The sequence below is a fragment of the Ictidomys tridecemlineatus genome, unplaced genomic scaffold (assembly GCF_052094955.1).
Source record: "Ictidomys tridecemlineatus isolate mIctTri1 unplaced genomic scaffold, mIctTri1.hap1 Scaffold_186, whole genome shotgun sequence".
Lineage (NCBI taxonomy): Eukaryota > Metazoa > Chordata > Mammalia > Rodentia > Sciuridae > Ictidomys > Ictidomys tridecemlineatus.
In genome coordinates this window covers 29,493-51,377 of record NW_027521603.1, presented here as the reverse complement: position 1 = coordinate 51,377, position 21,885 = coordinate 29,493, and the positions used below count along the sequence as shown (strand labels likewise).

Genomic DNA, 21,885 nt, shown 5'->3' with positions numbered 1-21,885 from the left:
TTTAATAAGTGTGTAGTGGTAACTCTTATGCTTCAAAATTGCATTTCCCTGATAATTATGTCAATCATTTTTAATGTATTTACTATCTGTTTATCTTCTTTGATGAAGTGTTATTTTACAGGACTATATTTTTTTCTAATGCGTTCTAAGAGTTCTTCATATATCCTTGATGCAAGTCTTGATAAATGCTTTACAGTAATTTCCTCCCAGCTTGTGTTTTGTCTATTTCATTGACTTCAAAGTGTATTTTGAATTACAGAGGTTTTAGTTTGATGAATCCCACATTGTCAAATCCTTTTTAATGCTTTTGTTGTCAAATTTAAGAAATCTTTGCCAAACCTAAGTTCAACAAAAATTTTTCTCTTATTTTTTTTCCTAGAGGTTTTGTAGTTTTGAATTTAATATTTAAGTCTGTGAGTTAATTCAGGTGTCTAATGCAAGGCATGGATCAGTATTTTGCATATAAATATGCAGTAATTTCAGTACCATTTGCTGAAAAAACTTTCCATTCTCTACTTGTCTTTCCATCTTTGTCAATGACTGTTGCCATATATATTGTGTATCTATCTCTGAATTCTTGGCTCTGTTTCAATATGTTTTGTCTGCAATCCTGATTACTGTAGCTTTAGAATATTTTTTTTCCTCTTCGTATGGTACTAGGGATTGAACACAGGACCTAGCATATGCTAGGCAAGTCCTCTACCACTGAGCTACATCCCCAGCCCTAGATTAAGTCTTGAAGCCACGTTGCAATCAGCTTGTCATTTTCTACAAAACTCTGCAGGGATTTTGATTGGAATAATGTTGACTCTGGTGATTAAACTGGGATGAATGGACACCTTAGTCTTCTGACTCATAAATTAGGTATATCTCTCCATTTAGGTTCTCTTTAAATTCTATCAGCAATATTTTATAGTTTTTAATATATACATTTTAGTTTTTGCCACGTTTATGTTTAAATACTTCATATTTTTATTCTATTATACATGGAAATCTTTAAAATTTCAATTTCTAATTATTCATTGTTAATATATAGAAAATATAATTGCTTTTAGATGTAAATTTTATCTGTCAACCTTACAATAGCATTTTTCTAGATCATACCAGATTGTATCTATATATATTCATGTTATCTGAAAAGAAAGAGAATTTTATTTCTTCCTTTCCAATCTGAGTGCATTTTATTTCTTTTTCTTGCCTTAGTATACTAGCTATTTCCTTACTGCACCCCAGTACAATGCTGAATAGATGTAATGAGAGTAGACATCTCTGGTTTCTGATCTTGGGGAAAAGTATTCAATTATCAACCATTAAGTATGAGGTTAGTTGCATTTTTTCAGAGGATGTTTTAAGCTCCCTTCTATTCCTAGTTTGTTGTTTGTTTTTCTACATCAATAATCAATGCCGAGGGGCTGGGGTTGATACTCAGTGGTAGAGCACTTGCCTAGCATGTGTGAGGCAATGGGTTCAAATCTCAGCACCGCATATAAATAAGTGAATAAAATAAAAGTTAATCAACATCTAAAAAAATTTTTTAAATAATAATCAGGGCTGATTTTTTTTACATGTCGATGCGATTTATTGTCACCTACTTGTACATGCACACAAAATAACAATATAATTTGGCCAATATTACTCCCCAACATTTCCCCCCTCCGCTATATTTTTTAAATGCTTGTTTTGTATCTCTCGAGCTAAACACAAAGATTGTGCTTTTAGGTACACCAATGTGGTAAATTTCATTGATTTTCAAATGTTAAATAAATTTTGGATTCTTGACATAAATCCCCATCATCCATCTAGTTTTTGTCTATGATGTATTTTCCTTTTACATATTGTTGTATTTGACTTAAATTTTTGTTTAGAATTTCTGTACAGATTCATTGGAGATCCCATGAGAGGTATGTGGTTTTCTTTTCTTATTATATCTTTGTCTTGGTTTGGTGTAGTGATAACACTGGATTCATAGGAGAAATATTTCCTTGATTTAATATTCTACAAGGGTTTAGTATTACTACTACTATTAGGAATTAGTATCATTTCTTCCTTACAGGTTTAATTGGATCACCAATAAGCTATCTGGGTCTTATATTTTTTTCTTTGTAGAAAGGTTTTTACCTATACCTTCAATTTCTTTAATAGTCAACAAGGTTTACGAAATTGTCTGTTTTTCTTGAGTGAACTTTTGCAATTTGTGGCTTAAATAGAATTTCTTCATTTCATCTAAATTGTCAAGTTAATTAACATAAACTGTTCATAATATCCCCATTATCAGTCTAGTATCTGTGAAATCTGTAGTGATATCCCTTCTCTGATTGCGAATATTGGTAACCCGTGTCTCCTCTTTTATTTCCCTCACTAGATGTTGATCAATTTTATTCATCTTAAAGAACTAGCTTTGGGTTTCATTGATTTTCTCTTATTTTCCTTTTTTAAAAATTTTACTGACTTATGGTCTTTATTATATCTTTTTTTCTTGCTTACTTGGAGATTAACTTATTTTTCCTTTTCTAGTTTCTCATAGTAGGAACTAAGTCAATGACTGGAGACTTATTTTTTAATAAAGCTATCTTGGGCCTGGTAGTGCTATAAATTTTCCAATAACACTTTAGAGACATTGCACAAATGGATATGTTGTTTTCAGTTTTATTCAACTCAAAATATGAATTTCTTCTGATTTATTTGACTCAAAAATTATTTAGCAGTGGGGGCTAAGGTTGTAGCTCAGTGGTAAAGTGCTTGCCTCACATGTGTGAGGCACTGGGTTCGATCCCCAACACCACATAAAAATAAATGTACTGTGTTGTTCATTTATACCAAATATATATATATATGATAGATAGATACAGATATACATATATATATATAGATAGATAGCAGATAGCAGCCTGGCACTTAAGTTTTCAAATATTTGAGAATTTTCCAGATTTTTCCATTATTGATTTCTCATTTTATTGTGTTCAGAGATTAAGCTTTGCCTGACTTTGAATACTTTTATATTTACTGATAATTTTTTTAAGATCCAGAATATAGTTTATCTTGGTAAATGTTCCATGTGCACTAAGCTCCTTGGGGGTTTTCTATGAATGTCAATTAATTTCAAATGGATGGATTGATTATGTCATTCACACTTTCTACAACCTTACTTTTATTTTTCGTTTTCTGCCAATTGCTGAGGAGAGGATATTGAAATCTCTAAATGTAAGCTATAGGATTCATCATTTTCCTCATAATTCTATCAATTTTGATACTTCATGTATTTTGAAGGTCTAATATTAAAAGTACAAGCATTTAGGTTTATTATATAATCTTGATTGATTCGTTTATCATTAGGAAATAACTTTCTTTAGTCCTGATGATATATTTTGCCCCACAACCTCTTTTGGTTTAATGTAGCTACTCCAGATTTCCTTTGACTAGTGTTTAACATGAGATACCTTTTTCAATCATTTTAATTTTGACTTCTTTGTGTCTTTCTATTTACAGTGTTATTCCCTTAGACATCTATTTGGGTCTTGCTTCTTTAGGCAATATGACAATCTCTGTTTTTAACTGATGTATTTAGATACTTTCCACTTAATAGGATTACTGCCGTGCATAGGTGTAAGCTTAATATAATCTTCTATTTGTTCCTTCTGTTCTTTTTTCTTTTTCTTTTCTTTCTGTCTTCTTTTGCAGAAATACCACTATCGGTATTTTTAGTGATTCCTCTATTGGCTTATTAAGCTATAACTCTGTTTTCTAATCTTAGTGCTTCAGGGTTTAGAATATACATCTTTAATTTGTCACAATCTACCTTCAGATGATACTATATTACTTCACATATTCAATAAGAACATTACAATAGTTACTACCCTTCTGAGATTTATACTGTTGTCATGTATTTTACTTTACATGTTTTCTAAGTCCCATACTACACTGATATTTGTCTTTAAACAGTCAATGACTTTTTAAAATGTTCAAATAAGAAAAATTATTTTAAATATTTATGCACACAGTCACCATTTTCAGTGTTTTTTACTCCTTTATTCCATTATTTCCATCTGCTGTCTTGGTGCAAGTGTAGGTGAATTCTTTCAGCTTGTATGTCAGTACAAGTCTTCATTTTAGAAAGATATTTCACTGGGCATGATATTATCGGCCAACATTATTACTCTTCAAATATATTAAAGGTATCACTCCACTATATTCTCTTATGCCTAATTTCTGACAAGAAATCTGATGTCATCCTTAGTTCTTCTCTACATAAATGTCTTCTCTAACTGCTAAGATTGCTCTTTATCACTGGTTTTGAGCAATTTATTTATGATATAATATACCTTGATATAGCTTTATTCATGCTTTTTGTACTCTAGTCCCATTTAATATCTTGGATCTGCAGATGTACAGTTTTCACAAATTTTTGGCCATCATTTCTTAAAATATTTTTCTGAATACCTCTCATAGCTCAACTTGAAACTGTCCCACAGCTCACTGATGCTCTGGTTCACTTTTCTTTAAGAGAAGAAATTTTCCCTGTTTCATTTGGGGTACTTCTCCTGCTATGTCCTCAAGTTCACTAACAATTTCATCACAATGCTTATTCTGGCATTAATCCCATCCACTGTGTTTATCATATATTTTCAACTCTAGAAGTCTGATTTTCTTAAAATATATCTTCTATATCTCTTTTTACCTTTTTAACACACGAAATATAGTAGTAATGACTTTTTTAAAAATGCCATTACCTCATTCTAACATCTCCGATAGTTCTCAGTTGGCTTTGATTGGATGATTCTTCTCCTCATCATTGTGGTTTGTATTTTTCTTGCTTCTTTGCATGCCTGGTAAGCTTTGATTCGATGCCATACATTACGAATTACTATTCTTAATATTTCATATACAATTAAATTACTGGAAACAATTTGATTCTCTTGGGTCTGAATATTTGTTAGGTATGACATAAATTGTAATAGTCAGTCCGAGGTAACATCCTTCTGATTATTCTACCCAACTTCCTTCGATAGTTTTTTCCAGGTGCTATTCTGGTCCCTGTGTTAAGACCTGTTCCTTCTAATCACTTAAGATGGTTTCTCTGACTTGCTAAGCAGTTTCATCACACTTATGTGCAGATCAATACCCTGCTGAACACTCAGAGAGCCTTTCACAGATTTCCAGAATTGTCTCTCAATGTAGCAACCTTCTTTTGGTACTCCACCCTGTGAATTCTAGTCACTTTGGTTTTCCTGGAATCTCAGCACCATCTCTCAATTCATGGTATCCTCTGGTTCTGCCTGACTTCCCCTTCTTTGTCATGGCTTGGGAATCTCTTAACATAGTAAAAGCTGGGGCAACTAAAGAGCTCATAGCATTTGTTCTTTATGTTTCCAGAATCATTCTTTGTTGCTTGATCTTCAATGTTACTGGATCTTAAAATTTTATATGTTTGTGGGGTTTTTTTCATATTTATTTTAGTTGTTTCAGTTGGGAAGGTGAAGCCAGTACCTATATAAAGCTATCATAGCTAGATGTAAAAATCATTTGCTTTTCTTTTTCTTTTTATGGTGCTGGGGATTGAACACATGGCCTCATGTGTGGTAGGCAAGTGCTCTACCACTGAGCTGCATATCCCTTTTCTCATTTGCTTATTTTTTTAATAGCAGAATGCATAATGAAATAAATTTTAAAAGTTAACTATAAAAGAGAGTAATATCAGGGTACACAGAACTGGGACAAAAGCTAGAGTTCTTTCAAAATCAGGCAGGAGAATCACAAGTTCAAAGCTAGCCTCAGCAACTTAGCAAGTCCCTACGCAACTTAGTGAGAACTATCTCTAAATAAAAAATAAAGAGCCTAGGTATGTGGCTCAGTGGATAGGAGCCCTGGGTTCAATCACCAGTACCAGAAAACAGAAACAACTTATTTTCACAAATTAACTTTGGCTCTTCTAAATATTTAAATAATTGTAAAATAAATAAAAAAAATCTTTAAAAATTAACACCTAAATATTGAAAGCAAAAATGAAACAACCTGTGATATCATGTTGGTGACAAACCACAGAAATGAATTATTTCAAACATACCTTAGTGGGATATAGCTTAAAGACAAGAGAATTTCATTTCATTTCAGGAATACATTCCTGAAAGTATTTTAAACAACATAAATATAGTCGTGTGTTGCTTAATAATGGGAATAAATTCTGAGAAACACATCTTAGGCAATTTCAGTGTGTAAACATCATTGAGTATACTTATACAAACCTAGAAAATATAGCCATTTCCACACATAGGTATTCATATATGGTATATCATCGCTTTGGGGATAAAAACCTATAAGATATTATTATACTGAATTCTGTAGACAATTTTAACATTGTAAATGTTTATATATCTAAACATATCAAAACACAAAAAAGATTAAAAATACTAGGTGTCAAGAATTTTTTAGCTCCATTATTATGCACTAATGACCAAAATGTCATTAAGTGGCACAAGACTGTAAACAATTATATTTATGTCATTGAAAACTGAAACTCCAACATCAGAGAAAGAAAACACAAATCTAAGATAGATGAAGTGAAGTAAAATCTCTCTAACATCCTGAATTTTCATGGGAATTATCTAAATGACATGATCAAAAATCCCCACATATTTCTGAGCTTTGTTCACTAAAAAGGCTTACAAATGACAGTCAATTTGAGCAATAAGCAATCCTAGTACTTGGAATGTAGCCTCTAAATATCATTTCCTATTGAAAGAAACCAAAGTTCTTTTAGAGAAATAGTTCCTTCAAGGTCTGGACAGGGAATGTTTAAGATGAACTTGGAACATCTCATAGTTCAAAAGCAAGGGAAACAGGTAACAATGACCACTAGGTGGTGGCAAAGGGTCCCAGGAGCCAAGATAAAGAGGCTTCTACAAGGCAAAAGGGGGAGAAATTGAGCATCAGATAAGAACAATTACTATTCCTAACTTGATTAAACACACCAAATATTTTTAAATGCATGACATCATATTGACTCTTAAATAAAAATTAAAAATATTTCAAAAGCCCCTTTGGGTATCATTTGATAATGCTAGAATAATACCTTACTATTCTGAAAAGTGTTTAAATGAAGAAAAGGAATCAAATGTTTATCTCCTGCCTTAACTATACAAACCGAATATCTGTGTAAAGAATAATCAATCATAGCCAGGCGCTGTGGCACACACTTGCAATCCCAGTAGCTTGGGAGGCTGAGGAGGGAAGATAGCAAGTTCAAAGTCAGCCTCAGCAAAAGTGAATTGCTAAAGCAACTCAGTGAGACCCTGTATATAAATAAAATACAAAATAGGGCTGAGGATATGGATCACTAGCCAAGTGCCCCTGAGTTTAATCCCCAGTACCAAAAAAAAGAAAGAATAATCAATCATAAATTTTTATTTGTATAGGCATCCCAGCCTTTAAATGAAGAAAGAAAAATCCCAGCAATTCAGACCATTGCTATTTTGCAACCTGTAATATATTAGCAAATCTCACCAAGGTCACTGTTGACTAGTAGTCAACATCAAAGGAGAGGACATGCAGATGTCAATGCAATATTTCCTATTAAGTTTTCATAAGAAACAGAATTGAACCTAAACCTGACTACCAATTTCCAAGAAATATAAAGCAACAGAGAGAGGCTGAGGTTGTTAGCTCAGCACTTGCCTAGAATGCATGGAGCCCGAGGTTCAATCCCCAGCACCACCAAACAAACAAACAAAAAAAAGGCAATAGAGAAAACAGGTTAAATTGTTGTACCAGGGGGATGTCATTTATTCACACAAACTACAATATATCCTAGAAGTCCCACAAACATATTTTTTTCAATTATTGCAAAAAGTTACAACAAAAGGAGAAATCAATAGAGAGTAACTTATATGAGACTTGTTCTCCCACTGAAAGCAACCAGAAAGTTGGAATATATATATTGGTACCAGGGATTGAACTCAGGAGCACTTGATCACTGAGCCACATCCCCAGTCTCAGCCCCATTTTGTATTTTATTTAGAGACAGGGTCTCACTGAGTTACTTAGCACCTCACTTTTGGCTTTGAACTTGTGATCCTCCTGTCTCAGTCTCCTGAGCCACTAGGATTAAGGCATGTGCCATCATGCCCAGTCAAAAAAGATTTTTAAAGAGCTATTTTTCAGATAGAAAGCCACAAGGAACATGCAACTGTCACCCCTAAGAGCAGGAGAACAAATAGGTGAGCATTCTACCTGGAGGCACCCTCTAGACCTCAGTTTGAAAAGGGGAACACAAATGGGGCACAACAGTCTCACTGAGGAGAGAGAGACCAGAGTTCCAGGAGATTAAGCAGCCAAAAATATGTAGAGAAAACTACCAGAAACATGGGAGCCACAAAGAAAAAGAGTTCCAGAAATCTGCATGGAGGTGGTCTTCAGTTTGGGGCTACATTCTAAGCAGTACCTGTGAGGGCCAAGAACAACTATAAGCTAACCAATCCCACAGTTGGCACTGAGCTGGGAGAAGTCTGGATTCCAGCTAGCCAGAGAGAGTTGACGTACAAAAACAGTATGGTCAACAAGCTCATGAAGAAGTATTTGATCCTGGCATCATGGCACATATTTGTAATCCCAGCAATCAATCCCAGGTTGAGGCAGGAAGATCCCAAGTGTGAGGCTGGCAACTTATCAAGGGCCTAAGGAAGTTAGTGAGACCCTATCTCAAAAGAAAAAAAAAGTTCACTCAATATCATTAATTATCAGGAAATAAACTCACAAAGACATACCCACTAGAATGGCCCAAGTGCTAGTGAAGATGAAGTCAAGTGGAAGTCTCCTAAATTGCTGGTGGAAGTATAAAATGATTGTGGTCATTTTTTAGTATGGCTTGACAGTATCACATAAGACAAAAACATACATTAAACGTAGGAGGCAATTGCACTCCTAGATATGAGTCCACTTATAGTGGCATATATATGAAACAGTACTGTAGGAAAAATGAATCTATAGTTTAAAAAAAAAGTTATCAATGGTTGCCTGGAAGGGGTGGTGAAGGCACTCACTGGGAAGGATCCCAAGGAAACCCCTTTTCTAGTGAAAAAAAAAAACTGTTCTATATCTTTATTATGGTAGTTTTTACATGGGTATCTACATTTGTTAAAACTCAGAGTGTGCTTGCTTTGGCAGCACATATACTAAAATTGGAACAATACAGAAAAAATCAGCATAGTCCCCGAGCAAGGATGACACCCACATTTGTGAAGTATTCCATAGTTTTGTGGAACCAACCCTTCAGCAGATGAATGGATAAAGAAACTGTGGTACATATATGAAATGGAATATTACTTATAGCATTAAAAGAGAAAAAAATTATGGCATCTGCGGGTGAATGGGAATATCAGGTTAAGGGAAGTAAGCCAATCCCCAAAACCAAAAGCTGTATGTTCTCTCTGAAAGTGGATGCTGACCCATAATGGGGGTGAGGTGGGTGGTAAGGGGCATGGAAAGAATGGAGGAACTTTGAGCAAAGGGGAGGTAGGACAGGTGAGGGGGCAGAGGGATAGGAAAGATGGTGGAATGAGATGAACCACATTACCCGAGGTACATGTAGGACTACAGGTGTTGTGTACAACTAGGAAAAGTTTTGTTCCATTTATATACAATGAATTGAAATGCATTCTGCTATCATGTATAACCAATTAGAACAAATTTAAAAAACTCACTGATATTGGCTATCAAGGAATTACTGTTAAGTTGTGTGATGGCCCGTGGGTTCATTATACTATTCTCTATGCTTTTCTTTAAAGCTTTTCTAATTAAATTTATTTTTTAACTAGTACATAGAAACAAACATTATAATTATTGAAGTAGGTAACATGACATTTTGATGCATGTATACACTATGTAACGTTTAAATCAGTTAAATATATCTACCTCCTCAAACATCATTTCTTTATGGTAAAACTTTCACAATCTTTTTTTATAGTATTCTAAAATATACAGTATGTTATGGTTACCTATAGTCCCCTACTATTCTCTCTGCTCTTATTTGAAAGTTTCCATGATAAAAATACTAAAAATAATTTTTAAATTAAGATATAACTTCAAATATTTAAAGGATTTCTATGTAGAAAAGAATTCAATTTTATAGAGGAAATCATGTGGAAGAAAATTTGGAGTCAATACAAGGATGAACTAGACAACAGAAGAACATATAGCCTTGTAAGAGAGTGACTCATGCTAGGAAATACTGGTGTACAGGCCTCATAACTATTCGTCAGGGCCACAGTAAAGAAAATAACAGCAATGAGTGAGAAACTAGACTAACAGCCTTCCAAGGTTTCTTCTAACACTAAGATTCTGCTAAGATTCCATTGATCAATGAATCTGATTGGTGCACATCTCCCAAACACATCAGAGCCTATTACTCTCCAGTCCTATCAGATATCATACTACTTGTTTAAGATTTTACATTGACTTGTTCATAATTTTTGCTTATATTTGTTAAGTCCTTTTCTTAAGGCTTTCAAAAATCACAATCATACCTTACACCTGTTAGACTCTTTTAGTCCTCGCACAATGTCCTGTACATACTGGGCCATCAAAATGCCTCTTTGAAATCTCCTTTCAAATCAGTCTCCTAACATTGTGCCTCTTCTTTGCCACTCACGTCTATGTCTTACCTATCACCGTACAATCACTGACCATACCTGCACCACATTCATGTCCCCTGACCTAGACCTAGAGGAGGGCTCTGTGCATACCTAAAAAATATGAATAAAGAAATCCTTCCCATATCATGAGGCTGTTAACTTTCCAAGTGATGCTGATTCACTCTGATAATCAAATTATGACTGTGGAAGACTGCTTTAATCACTGGAAATACAATTACTCTAACTGCCTGGCTCGTACATACCCCTTACCCAGGTGGCTGCCACCATCATGAACAAACATGGAGCCAACTGAAAAATGATTTGTTTCTCCCCACCACATCTTTTACACCCTGGTGGTCTTTCCTCCCCAGGTATTCATTGTCTTTATACCACCTTCTGACTGTCTACATGAGAATTAGGGCGTGTGTAGGGGTAAAACCCTTCAAAATGCCAGACACCTCACCAGACATTTTACCTTGTCAAATCATTTAATTCTTATGATTGGAGTAAGCATTATCTACATTTTTCAGATGAGGAAAACTTTTTTCAAAAGTTTAGTTATTTGCCCAAACGTCTAAATGATAACCTTGGGATTTGAAACCAGATCTACCTGGCTTCAAAATCTACACATTTTACAAGGAAAACAACAACATCATCTTTCTTACACAAGCCTTGAAATAACACAACCTACAGGAAACAACTTCAGTTGAGGAGGATTACTGTCACAATGGCCCTAGGACCATCTTATCCTCCAACCTCTAAAAGCTTTCTCATTCCTATAATTAAACTCTAAAAGTCCAATATCAACAAATACCAATAGGGGGGAGGTAAGTCCTAAAATGCTTAGATAAGCTTCTAGACAGATTAAATGTCTTGTTTGGATCATGATTTTCTTTAGAAAGATCAGCCTTAAGTGACTCTTTCTAAGAAACAGATCTAACCTAATTCCTTTCATTCTTAAAACTTTCTAAGGATCCCCACTATTAATGGTCTAATGCTACTTTGGCTCATGACTTCCTTTAAGATTTGCTGGCCTCTCCAACAGGCCCATCCCCCTCCAACTTCACACTTTACAACACCAACTATTCACATTCTCCTGCCCTCCCCAAATATCCTTTCTTCATGTTTCCATTTTTCTGAACACATTTCTTCTGACTGCCAGCTTCCCCCACCACCCCAGCCTGTCTAATCAACAACAAACCACATGTCAGACTCCTGTTTGCCCTTTGCCTGTGCTTCAAACACATCTCAACCACTTTCTGACCTTACTGATCACCCTTCCAACCATAATAAATGCATTTATGGACAATAATGTTCTACCATCGAATAAATACATCTCTTTCTGCCATTATCTTACTGTGTTTCAAGTGAATGCTGTTATCTCCCTGCCAGAATGAAAGGTTCTGAGGGGAAGAACCAAGTTTTTACAGGTGTGCAAATGTCCAGCCTTGATAGACAGCAAATCTTCCTCATGTGCTAAACCAAGTAGCCATTAAAGCCACACCCCTATGGCTTTTGTTTCAGGAGCTATCTACTCAAAGGGTCAAGAGTCATTTTCATAAAGACATTTTAAGTTTTTCACTTCATGACCAGAAGCCACTTAAAAACTAATAAATAATCAACATTCTAATTGAAGAAACTATGTCAAACTTACCATCTTAGACAAATAAAGCAAGAATGAATATAACAAGAAAAGTATGTTGTCCAAAAGGGTGGCATCTGCTGGCTCTTTGACCTTTATCTCTAGTTGGTTTTCTGTATCAGCAGCATCAACAGGAGTACCTTCTGTTATAAGTAGCTCTAAAATTGAAAGGGGAAATTGCTATTTTATTTTATGCTATAGAATAAGAATTGTCTCTCTTCAGTTTCAATATTCATCGAGTGTTTCACTAAATATATGAGTCACAGTGCCTGGAATATGTGGCTCTCCTAAAGACAATTAACACAACAGAGAAGAAAACTTCAAAATCCTAATTAGAGCTGTCAAACCCTTCAATTATAAAATGAACAATCTCCAGTCTACTCTCCACTACTTCCATGGCCATACAACTGCTACCAGAACAATATTTACTCAAGGAAAAATTTTAAAACCAGAGATATATAGACAGGGTCACATTCAAAAAACATGGATTTAGTGCTGGTGAAACTTTGTGTATAAAATTTTAGGAAAGCTGAAAGAGAGGGAGTCTTGGTTTGCAGATTTGCAGGTGGAATGGGCCAAGGCTTAACATAGTATCTGGCACCTGGCAGAGATACTCAACACTTATTTATTGAATGGACAGATGACAGCTATTTAAAAAGAACACAGTAGTACCAAGAGAGACTAAAGGGAATTGGGTACAGACCTGCATTGAGGCTCTGTGAATGAGGTAGAATTCCAGTTAGACCTGAGAGCTTGTAGGGGTGGAATTTCAGTATGAGTTACATGAGCCTGGGGTATGTTTGATTAAACAGCAGGAGTCCAGCATGCAGTTATTAAGAAGTTGGACCAGTTGCCTCTAAGGTCTTTCTCAACCCTGAGATTCTATTCACTACTATTTTTTTAAGCTTTTGCCTAATTTTTTTTTTTTAGTTTTTGATGGACCTTTATTTTATTTATTTGTATGCAATGCTGAGAATCAAACTCAGTGCCTCATATGTTAGACAAGCACTCTACCACTGAGCTACAACCCCAGGCCCTCCATTCACTATTGGTCTATGAATTTGACTGCTGGTGAAGTCTGCCCCACTGGCTCAGCATCTCAGCACCTGAGACACATTAAATGACATTTGGGAAGATTTTACCTACTAAAGGTCATTGACATCATTTTGTGGTGGAACTTAAAAGGCCAGGGAAATAATTCATTCTTAATTCTGTAAGTCAAGTTTTCCCTATTCTTGAAAGTTTTGGAGCATGAAAATAACAAATCGTAATGGTGCGTGATTCATTTTCATAACCTTATAGAGTTAAAGACAGTTCAGAAGTCAGTAGTGTTCATATATAGATGCAATGTCTTCTGGAAAATGGGAGAACTCATATGTTATTCCTTCTCAAATTAACTGAATCCCCCCTTGCTATGAGTTCTCCTACACTCTGTGTGTGCAGATGGTGGGGGGAGGTTCAGATCAGTGCTGCCAAGCCCTGCACTGGTGCAGGATAATGCTTATAGCTATGCTTACAGACCAGAACCTTTAAAAACACAAAATACAGTAATTATGGCTTCATAGCACCATACTGGATGGGTTAAAATAAACAATTAGTCATCATCTAATTTACTGATAAAATGAGAGTGAGCAACACAAAAGTAGAATGCTGTTGATGCCATTATTGGGGATTTTTTTGAAAAATTGTTTCTCGTCTCCCACTGGATAACTGTGCACTATGATGAAGTATTCGTAAGTGTCAATCTAAAATCGATTGCAGTTCTGTACTGTTTGCTGTAAGTATATAGTATAAAGATCTGGACCATTGACTGCATTTGAAAAAGTTTAATTACCATGTCCAGGAAGCAAGTCAAAACAGGACTTGAGCTATATTATATTCCATTTAGAAGAAAAGGGAAGAAAAACACAGAATTTATGAGACTATGAACAGTGATTATTCAAGCTAACTTGTACTAGGCCAGACTTTCCTGGAAGGCCTGCTAAACACAGATTGTGGGTCCCACCCCTAGAGTTTCTGGTGCTGTTGGTCTGGTTGAAAACTACAGTTTTAGAGCATAAGGCCTTTGAAGAAAAATATTTTAGTTGTAAATGGTTTACACAAGCTAGTCATACCTAAACATTTGCTTTTAGGTGAGTTACAATCTCTGGCCTATTTTTGATTTCTAGTCATCTTTATTCTTGCTTTTCTCTCACTTAAGATATTTTTTTTTAACTCACATGTACCTATATCACTCTCTGCTCTATTTCGTACCTTTGGCAACAAATATCCTTGAAAGCCTTCATTATGGTAATGCCTCTACTTTGTAGAGAAAAATTGGCAAGCTTTACCTGGGTCTACTTTCTCAGTATTTGGGATCTGAGACACTTCTGAAACACCCATGTCCTCAGTCACAGGTTGATTCAAGAGGCTGGGCTCTTCAGGATGGTTCATATTAAAATGATGACGCAGGAGGTTTGGCTCTTCATGAAGATTTCTATTAAGACGATTTGTGTTCTCTTTAGGAAAATCATCTTCATGGGGTGGCTGCATCTCTACAAGGGAGAAGAATGCATTGAGCCAGATGGATGACACTATCTACCCCCACTTAAGCCCAATGATCAGCACTCCCCCTCAGCACACAGTTCCAGATACCTCAACACTGCCCTCCATGTCCTGGCATGAGCCCATGAGAACAACTGGGCAAGGATACGGGAGGGTTAATTGTTTTCATCCCATTTAAAGGATGACTGAACTATACAGTCAAATTTATAAAGAAGCCTTTAATCCAAAGTATTTAATCCAAAGTATTTCATAAACAAATACATTTATGATAGAGGCTTCAATAACTTACATTCCCTTGGCAAACCAACATACACTCACATGAATAAATGTGCAGAAGAGAATTCTGGTCCAGAACAAAAGTGCAAAATGTCTATTCTGCTCAGAAATAACAGGAACTCTTTCATCTACAAGTGTGCTGGTCTCAATGAGCCAGTATAGAGAAGGGAATTCCATAAGTCTAGCTTGCTTAATGTGCCTTTCAAATATGTTCAAAGTAACCTAGGAGCCAAATGGTGAACCTATCTCCTTCCTGAGCTCAGGACATAGACCAATAGGATCCAGAGCAAAGATTATCTCTTTTCAGGTTCATATTCTACCCTGAACATTCACTTGCACTTTGCATTCTTATCCAAAATATATCTGCTTTCATTAAATGTACAACTGTTTTCTTCCCCAAAAAACTTTCCTCCTTTCCCATTTCCATATCACCTCGTTCCTTGTCCATCATGTCTACCCTTTTGGCTGTGGTTTCAGTTTTCTTTAAAATCTTCCAAATTATACTCATTTCTTGTTTCTTTTCTTTGGTTTCTAGATAAGGATTGATTTCTTTTTTCAAAAGTTTATAAGCATCAGTCTTCTCCTGTTCGTTTGAGACCTGAGAAATGTTGCTGGTTTTGTTTTTTTCACTTTCTGGCACTTTCAATTTATCTGGTAGTATTTCTCCAAAAAGTTCAAGTGAAGTTTGTTCACCCTGAGCATTATCTGTTTGACTATCTGCATGAGGATGGTTCTTCTGAGCCAAAAATTGTTCCTCAAGATCCACAGTGTTTTCTGAGAATGCACTTTCAATTTGTTGTGAGTTTGCTACTACTGGTTTAGGTTCAGGTTCAACATCCTGGGAGACTTCAGGAAATTGTCCCACTTTTTCTATAGCTTTCTCAGAATCTTCATTTGCAGAATCATACAATTCCAAAAATCCTAGAAGTTCTTCTACGTTATAATTATCAAAATCATCTCCTCCAACATCAAAACATACAAAATCTTTCTCCTGTAAGGAAAAGAAAACCATTAATGTGTCAATAACAAAGTATCACAAAAGCAAACTCATCCACGCTCCCAAATTCAGGATTGGTTCTAAAGAATCTTTGAGGTCAACCACATTACCCTCCTCCAACCCCCACTGCCTAACTCCATCTATAGCTGAGTAAATCTGTCTTTTTCTAGACTACAGTGTTAGAAAGTCTATTCTTTCTTTCTTTCTTTTTTTAACATGGGTCATATTCTTTAAAAAGCATAATGAGTAAAAATGGTGACAATTTGGTCTCCAACTGCCTGACTCTTGGGTCTCTCTCAATTTGCTCTGAACATAAGTAGGGAAAGGCAAGGTATCACTTATAGGATCCTCCAGCTCTTAATATCTACACCTATGTTTCAGAAATTTAACTCTTAATCATTTGCTCAGGAGAAGCTGGAAGATCCTGCAGCATTGAGAAAAATGAATCAGTTTTAAAGTATCTTACTGAGATACAAGTACATTGGATGGAATAAAGAATGATATTAAGGAGGCTCCTCACATTATTATTACCACAAGAACAAACTGAAAACAAGATTCAACAAGGTATACACCTTTATCTTCATCACGGTTTCACAGTCACTAAGATCTCTCTCAGGATTATGTGTATATTATCTAATCTTCCTTCTTGCTACTAGTAAGCAAATTGATATAAAAGGAGCCATAGTATGAATGGACATGTTTTTAAAAAAATTCCATTCCTAATTAAATCTTCATAATATTCTGCGGGGGTTCCGGGGGTGGGGGAGGCAGTTCAATGTAGTAGGGATGAGTGATTTCCTCTCCTCATCACATGCATTTCTAAGCCATGAGGGATGCATGTAATGGGAAATACAATGAGAAGGCAGAGTTCAAAACAAATGAGTTCTCTGTAATCAGTGAACTGCTGTCACAGCTTAAATGCCAAGAACTCTCTTTACCAACAATGAAGTCCAACAAGCAACAGAAGTGATTTTATGGCCCCTGAGATTATAAAGAAATTTTAGGAACAGCAACAACAAACAGGATGACTTTATCCATTCAGTCCATCTAATCTAAGAACTGTCCTAGCCTAGCAGTTTGCATATTCTACAGCCACTACAAAGAGCTGCCCAAAGATGTTTCAGTGTTGGTGGGCATCAATTACTATACAATTTAAAACTCTAGAAAATAATCAGCTGAAGTGAGAATTCTAGAACACGAAATACTTTCAGTCACAAAATCAATTTAAGTCAGAGCACCATACAGGAATGTTGTATAAAGGAAGCAGTTGGGGCCTTAAAAGATCTGAGACTGAACATCACCTGAAACGCTCAGGTCCCCTTTTCCAAATCTATAACATGTCTATGATCCCGTATATGACTAAGAATAAGAAACCTTTGTAAGTACATATTTCTAGCCTAGTATAAAAGTTAGAGTTTATTAATTTAACCTAAATATACTTAAAATGTCTAATAACTATCCAATGAGTTTTGCCTGTAAAATGAAATTATTTGCCTCTTAGAATATCTGTTTCAATATATTAGACAACTCTCAGATTATAATATAATCACCCTTGAATGCCTTTCAAACTTTTTTTTTTTACAGGTAGTCTGATTTCAAATGAAAATCTGACACACAAATGTTAGATTGCCCCCCAAACACATTATAAAACATTCAGAAGCAGTTAACTGAATATAACTGATGGATTTATAAGCCAGTTTACAATTGAGAACAAAAAAGAAATCCATAACTTACATCTGTTGGAATTTGTAGCTCTTCTTTAGTATGTTCACGAACTACCTTGATGAAATCTTTTGGAAAGTATCCAAACATACTGCCAACCTATAGTGCAAAAGAGACAAATATCAAATAAATTCTGTACAAGGAATATAAATAAGAGATTTCTCAGAAGTGGCAGGAAATATAGACATAATAGATAGGTATATGGTATAACCAAGAAAGAAAGTTGCTATAACAATTACACTGAGATTATTATTCCAAATAAAAATTAAGTACAGAACTATTAAAGCAACATTTCCAACCACTGAAGTTTTCTTTTTTACATTTAGCTTAATTCTCAACACAGAGCATATAAAGTTAAGACTTCTGAAGTAAATAAAAGATCTGCATAGAAGATTATTGGATACTATATGGTTAAAACTATGTAAATCAAAGCTGGTTATAAATGCAATTCCAAATAACCTCTAGCAAGAATTTACCTGTACATTTTGTAGCATTGCTCATAAACCAATATTTATGTCTTTCTTAACCAATACACAATAGTCATAAAAATTAATAAGTAAAAACAATACAAAAATCTCTAAAATGTATTACCACTATAGCAGATGTATTGATAGTATATGCTTTCCTAGCTTTGTCCAAATCTACTTTTACAAGCACTTGGGGAGTGCTGAGGGCCATTGTCAAGTAGGAATGAAGCTTCAAAATTTCCTTGCCAGCGTACCCCATGTTAAATGGATTTCGCTGTTGACATTGCATGTAAGGTGACCTTGCTCAAGGACCAAGGCAGATCTGGGTTTAGAGCTGATCAGGTTTGAGGAAGTATCCCACTCCTTAGGGTGTTCCCGGTTTAAGACAAAAGGAGTTTTAGGGAAGTTGGAGGTTGAAGATTATTGCTGCTGGGAGTAGGGCGTGCCTGCAGCCTGAGTTCCCGCTGAGTTCTCCTGGAGAAAAAGTTTTTAGGAGGTGAATTGTTCGGGAGATTGGATTGCCCCCGAACCTGTGTGGAGGCGGTGTGAGTCGGGAATAAAGAATAGCTGTTTGAATCTACAAGGCTGTGAGTGCCTTCTGATTCTGTGCCCAGCCAAGACTGCGGCATTATGGTGGCCCGTACGTGGGATGTCTGAAGCTTGGGGGTAAGTGAATTTGCTCGCTCCTGAAAGAGAGCAAAAAAATGGGTGACCATTTCAAAAAACAATGTGTTCTTGTTTTGATTTATTTTGTTTTCATTTCAAGTGGCCTGTTCCTAGAACTTTCTCAGGCAAACTAAGGAAAATGGTTGACTCAAGGTTTGAAGTTGTTAACCTTCGAGGAAGAAAAATTGTTAGAGGAAGGAGGTACCCCAGTAAGACCAAGAAAAACTATGGCATATGTTGATACAATACAAAAATGTAGCCCATGGCTTTATAAAGATGAGTTATTAAGTATATCAATGGGACCATGATGGTATCCTGTACAAGGATTTTTCTTCAACAAGAAAGAGATGACTAGTTCTGTTCACTATACTTGTCTTGGTTTTTACAGACAGCTGATTCATTTACAAAGCTAAAATGTTAAAATATCAACCACTAAATATGAAATCAAGTACTCTTTACTTATTAAGTTCCATAAGGTAATATATTTAAACATTATGTGTGTTTTCATAAATTGGCAAATGGAAAAATGTTTAATATTGCTTTGGTCTGTGTCTTTGCTGAAACAAGGTTACTAAGTGTTAAGATTCTATCATGTGTAATTTATATATAGAGAGTATAAGAAGTTTCAGCTGGGTTTCAATTACAGTATAACAGTACCTTAAAAAACATGAAAGTATTTCATCTTATTAAAGTGGAGTAATTTTATAAGGGTTGTTTTAGAATGTGAATTTATAAAAAGGGTTAATGGTTAAAAAAGAGGTATAAAAAGATTCAAGATGTGGAAATATATTTTAATATAAAAGGTTAAAGGAAAAAGAAATGTTTCTAGTTGAGATAACCTCTGTGTGGTAAAGTGAAAATTTGTAAAATGCCATTTAAAAAGATTTTGAGGAAACTAGATTTAATTTAAAAGCTTGAGAAAGGTAGAAAGAAAAAAAAGGTATTTGTACATGGCAGATTGAGACAAAGCTTCTTAATGGAGTAAAAAAGAGCCTTTGGTTGAAGGGCAGCCATGTAAACTAATATTAAGTGATTTAAACAAAATCTAAGCCTCGTTTAAAAGAGTGAAGCTGTAGGTGGTGAAAAAGTACATTTAATAGTACAGTATAGATGATAAATGAAATGCTTTAAATGGTTAAATTGAAGGAAGATTGCTTTACTCATCAAACTATTAAAATGTACTTATTAAACTAAAAAGAGGGAGATGAGATAATCTTTGTTTGGTAAAGTAAAAAGTTGTAAAATGTCTAAGTACATTGCAAAAAGCTTTAAAAGGTTAAATTGAAGGTGGTTAAGATGCCTTCACGATGGAGGAAAAAAATATAACCCATGAAAATGGGAAGATAATAAGATAAAAGATTTAGATAAAGAAGATTAAAAATTTGAAGTGGAAAACTTCAAAAACAGAAGTACAAAAAGGTAAAAAAAATGAGAGAAGATGTATAAAGATAAAGATATAGGAAGATAAAAAGATGTAGAAAGACAAGAATTTTATACCCACAAAATAGGAAATGAAAGAAAACTAGGAGAGAAGAAAGCAACTAAGGGTAAATATAAAAACCTTAGAAGAAAACTAGAAGATAGAAATAAGATGGAAAATGCTTAAAAATGTCAAGTAAAGGTATTTCAGATAGAAAATACAAAGGGCTAAGACAACTATGGTTTCAAACCACATCTAAAAATTAAAAGGACTAAAGTAATTCTAAAAACTAAGGCAAAATGCTTTTGAAAGACTTAAATTTAAAAGGATCTTAAAGGGGTATATATCCCCCAAAGATAAACTTAAAATAACCCTTTTTTTTACTCTAAACTTTTTAAATTTGGATTCATCAGGACTTAATGCTGCGGAAAGACATATGTATCCAAAAAATGTACATAAGCCTAAGGTACTTTGGAAAGATATTCTAACAGGACATTGGAAAGCTCCTGACCCAGTGTTTGTCTGGAGTCGGGGTTCTGTTTTTGTGTTTCCACAGGGAGAACAGCAGCCGATTTAGATTCCAGAGACACTAACTAAAACAATTTCTACAGACCAAAAAGAAGATAATTTGACTCAAATCCATAACAGCTGATATCCAGAGCTCCAGCTTGGCTATTCTTACATCTGGGACAGTGATTAACCACGGTGCCTTTTTTCAATATCTATTTTATTATTGCATTTTTCCCACATCATAAAGTTCTATTTTATTTCTTGAGCTCATACAAACCTAGGTTAATGTTTTTCTGATCAGCTTTGTTTTTTGACTGTGTTTTATTTTTTGACTGTGGAGTTTTTAAACATTGCAATGGAGATTTTATCTAGGTAAAGCTACAAGGCTGTTATTATTGTCTTATGTGTTGTATGTTATGAGTGCACTGTTTTGTGTTGCATGTCAGTATGTGTGTATGTCCATATTTTTATATGAGGAGCGCTCATGAAAAAATGGATCCGAATTTTCTTTTTTTTTATTCACGTGATTTAAGTGGTTTAATCTAAATTAGGTAAACAGCTGTTAATGATTGTTTTCAAAGGTGGTTAACAGATCTGTTTGCTTACTATTGTTTTTAAAGGTGATTAACAGATCTGTTTGTTTACTTTCACTTTTCCTTTTCATTATATTTAATAATTCTGTTCAGGATAATGTCTCTTTAACATCATTGCCAGAATTCCCATCTCCATCCCAGTGCCAGTGAAGACTAAGAAAACCAAACTACAGCTTCTATGATAGCTATCACAGTAAACTGTATAAACTGATGCATCAATGAATATAACTCAACAAGTAATGCTCAATCAAGGACTTGATTTACTTTGGGAGGAAATGAACATATTGATAGACTCCTCCGATTTGAACTGCTTGCAGAACTTGCTTGGACTATATATGAGTTGCATGCATTGTGAACTATCGTCTGGTGCAGCGAATTGTGGTACTGCTGGCATATACTTGCTGATGGTGTCACTAGTGATGCAAT

The 21,885-nt window shown here is 34.9% G+C and overlaps 1 non-coding gene and 1 pseudogene across 1 annotated transcript; one reads left to right on the top strand and one right to left on the bottom strand.

The window, feature by feature from the left end:
• Positions 1–21,885, bottom strand: part of LOC144372898 (transport and Golgi organization protein 1 homolog) — a 62,391-nt pseudogene that overhangs the window by 23,078 nt on the left and 17,428 nt on the right.
• LOC144372903 (U6 spliceosomal RNA) lies at positions 9,141–9,247 on the top strand. Its single transcript, XR_013432726.1, has one exon. It is a non-coding gene; the product is annotated as a U6 spliceosomal RNA (small nuclear RNA).